Here is a 3,941-nt window from a genome sequence, read left to right on the forward strand (position 1 = left end):
GAAAAGTCTCTGAACACGAGTGTCGGCTTCTCGTCGCTAACGTTATTCACCCACAGCTACACACAAGGCCGTTCCTGCGACACGAACGAAGACAAACGCAAGAATAAATGACCAAACCTCACTCTCTGAAAATATCGCAGTACCAACCCCAATCTGTACTCTGTAATCTGTACTCTGATTACAAAGACGAAAAAATATATAGCTTTTTTACCACGACTGTCAAACGAGTGGATACATCACTAAGAACCTGTAGATTAATCACCAATAATCATAAATAAATCATCAATCATTATCACAGTTAGTTACAATTACTCGTGATTAATCGTGAGTCACGCTTATAGTTATAGTTGTGATTAATCAAATTTTAATTTAAAAATAACTTCAACCTCACCTAACCTAGACCGAATAGACTAACTTTGTGCTCTGCGCTCGGCTAGTCTGGTCTGATAGCCTGTCTTCTGACCTGAAGTTGAATCATGCACATACATATACTGGGGGCTGAGCTGGAGGTACTACAGTACTACAGTAGTACAGTACTACAGTACTACAGCAATACAGTAGTACAGTACTACAGTAGTACAGTACTACAGCACTACAGTAGTGCAGTAGTACAGTACTATTGAACTGTGTACTCCAATGAGAAGCCAGTTCACAGCCGTGCTGTGGTGACTGTGTGACCCGCAATACAGTAGTGCAGTAGTACAGTACTACAGTAGTACAGTACTACTGAATTGACTGTGTAGTCCAATGAGAAGCCAGTTTACAGCCGTGCTGTGGTGACTGTGTGACCCGTGGAGTGATAACTTCTCCTCTGGTCACTGAACGTGGCCCAGTGGACGACAGAGTGTAACTGTGGGTCAGGGACTCGTACACAGACAGTACTGCAGTTATTAAAACCAAAGAGGAAGAAGCTGCGGCTCATTACAGATCCCTGCCGTGAAGGTTTCCCTGCCGTGAAGGTTTCCCTGCTCCGTTTGTGTTACTAGGTAGTTTATTCAATTACTGACAGTGTGCAGACGCTGCTGCTGTTCCCCAGACGGCTGCGACCGGCTTCGGTGGGAACTCGACGCAAAAGGCCAACCACGTAGATACAAATCTGTACTTGGTGAAAACATGTTGGATTTTTTCTTTTCTTTTCTTAAAAAAAAAAAACAAACACATTTATTTTGGTCTGAAAATACAAGAAACTGTGCAAAAATAAAAAGGACCTGTTTTGTTAACCGGGTGGAGAAAGTCAAACGTTCATTTACCGCAGGTCAAATCAAAGTTAGTGACAGCAGGTCTGAAGGAAAATCTCAGATTCTACTTTAACACATCCTTATGTTCTCAGCTTTATTAGAGTATGAGTAAATCAACCCCATCCACGGCAGCAGTTTCTTTTATTCCGTAGCATCTGAAAACAACAAACAACCTGGGCATCAATCCTCATCATCACTTCTCCTCCGTCTCCTTCAGACACCCATCATCTACAGCTCTCTGTTAAATCTGCTCTCTCACGCCACCTGTGCGACACCAGGAGACGGAGAAGGAGACGGCGCCGCAAAAACTGCCCCCAGGTCTGTGGAACAACAGCAAAGACGGAGGAGGAGGCTGGAGATCTCCAGTGACCAGGATGTCCCATAAAGACGGGGGTTAGAGAGGGCAACAAACCGGGAGGTAAAAATGTAGGAGCGATGACACAGGCAGCGGCCCAGAGGTGTGTTTTTACCATCTTTCTCCTGTTACACTTTTTCCCCCTCAAGTCGAAACCAAACCAAACGTTTTTTAAACGCCCCGCAGAAAGAGAGAGGTGAACGCTCATCATTCCCATTATCCCCAGAGATCAATTTTCCTCCGTCTCTGCCAGCATTCCTATATATTCCGCGCGCTAGCCCTCCTCCACCACCATCTGCCTTGGATGCCTCTTCGTTCCTCCTCCTCCTCCTCCTCGCTGCCACAGTCCCTAATGAGGCTCCGTGGGAATGCTCCCTGAAGATAGACCTGTTCGCTTTCTGCTGTTTCTCAAACTGATTTTGTGCAGCGAGAACCATAAGGCCTCCTCGCCTCGGTCTTCTTATGCAACACACACACAAACACACACACTCACATTTATTTGATGTTCACCCAGACGGGCTGCTCATCGAGGCGTCGTGGACACACTCGGCCTACAAGGATTTAAACACTTGCAAATGCACAATCACATGTGAGGAAAGGTTACGAGGATGGACAAATAAATTAAGGATCCACCAGGGGGCTCAATCAATCATCGTCCTCTCGCAATTAGGGTTGCCTTCATCGCAGGCTGTTTAAAGGCGCGGCTCAGTGACACGGAGAGAGAGTCGGCCCGGGGAAACGGGAAGCACCCGGTGATTTATTTAGTGTCCAAACATCCTGAACGCACAGTGACATTTGAATCGTCATTATCTGCAGCGTCGCCGTCGTCGATGTTGTTGTTGTTGTTGTCGTTGTGGGGCGACCGCTCGTAGTGTCAGACACGGGCCTGAGTCTGGAGTCGGGTGTTTAGCGCCCCCTCTCTGACGTCACCGTGGTGAAAACAATTAGTGTGAACGTAAACTCATCAGCTTGACAAAGAATCTTTAAAATATGTACGACGATCACGGTCGGTGAACGACTGACGCAACTCAACAGTTGACAGAAAAAAAAAAAAAAAAAAGAGCCAATGTTTCAACTATTTCCCCCGTGTAGGAATCAATAAAGTTCAATCTCATCTCATCTAGATTTAAACCTCCAGGGTTCCGTCAGCTCCGTGTTACCGAGCTGTTGAATTCTTCCTCTTATCTCGTTGCGTTTCTTCAGACTGATGTAGTATTACTACACATCACCTCGAGTAGAAACACAACTCTGGCCAATACCAGCTGAATCAGTACCAGGTTCCTGCCAATATCACTTAATAACAATAAGGAATTTTTTTTGTTACCAAAAACAAGAACATCCAGAAAACCCTGGTGTGAAGAGAAGGCATGTTGACAGGCAGTGAGGGAGGAAGATCTAGAGGCTCTCGCTCGGCCACAAACAAAACCCCTAATTCATGGTCCTGAGCGAAGCCTGAATCACCAGCGCAGCATTCATACCATATCTGGCACGGAGACACTGGAACCAAAACCGCCGTCTGACGACAGTTGGCGAGGAACTCGCTGGGAAAATATTGGCTCCGCTCTTTGTGAATTAACCAGTGAAGACATTGGGCTCTCTCTCTCTCTCTCCCTCTCTCTCTCTCTCTCTCTTAATAATCAGCTGGGTAAAAGATAATAAACCCCACCCTGGGGGAGGGAGGAGGAGAATACGGGGGGGGGTTTCCGTCCCCAGTCCTAACGGCACTAACAGGTGTTGATTGAGAGACTGGAGTGACTCATGAAGACTTGGTTCTGATTGGCTGTCCCCTCCTCTCACCCCCCCCTCCATCTTCCACCCTCCAAACTCTCCATCCTTCTCTCGCCTCAGTCTCACTTTCCCTCCTCGCTCCATCTCTGAGTCACGCTGTGAGCGAGCAGACTGTTGTGTCCAGTTCTATTTCAGGACTAAAAAATATGATTTTTGAGAATGTAGACTTTCAAACATCGAACAGATTTTCACACTGTTTAAGTTTTATTTATAAAGAAAAAATGGGTAAAATCTGTCCAGCGGGCAGAGCCGGAGCCACGGAGAGTGGCTGCATTAGACCTCACCCTCCAGCAGTTTGATCAATAACTGAAGCTAATAACTATTTCACAAATTGATTTTCAAATGGAGCATTAAAAGCTACACCGACTTCCTCTTGGTATAATCGCTCTCCTTCTTTCCTTCTCGTCTACTGCGACATGGTTTTGGGGACGGGTCCAGATCTGAATGTTTGGTGGTAAACACGGCTCCACCCTCTGACTGGCCGACGCCCAAATATCAACCTTAATCTCATTAGCTTCTGGGTTTACCCTTAAAAAAAAAGAAAAAATTCTTTCACGTCC

The 3,941-nt window shown here is 46.1% G+C and overlaps 1 protein-coding gene and 1 long non-coding RNA gene across 3 annotated transcripts in view; both read right to left on the minus strand.

Moving 5' to 3' along the window:
• Nucleotides 1–3,941, minus strand: part of LOC103394040 (exostosin-1b) — a 93,179-nt gene that overhangs the window by 66,496 nt on the left and 22,742 nt on the right. The gene's annotated exons all lie outside the window — the stretch shown is intronic.
• LOC112488523 (uncharacterized) overlaps nucleotides 1–3,941 on the minus strand; it is a 9,322-nt gene that overhangs the window by 3,208 nt on the left and 2,173 nt on the right. The gene's annotated exons all lie outside the window — the stretch shown is intronic.

This window comes from Cynoglossus semilaevis, chromosome 18 (assembly GCF_000523025.1).
Source record: "Cynoglossus semilaevis isolate Cse_v1.0 chromosome 18, Cse_v1.0, whole genome shotgun sequence".
Taxonomy (NCBI): domain Eukaryota; kingdom Metazoa; phylum Chordata; class Actinopteri; order Pleuronectiformes; family Cynoglossidae; genus Cynoglossus; species Cynoglossus semilaevis.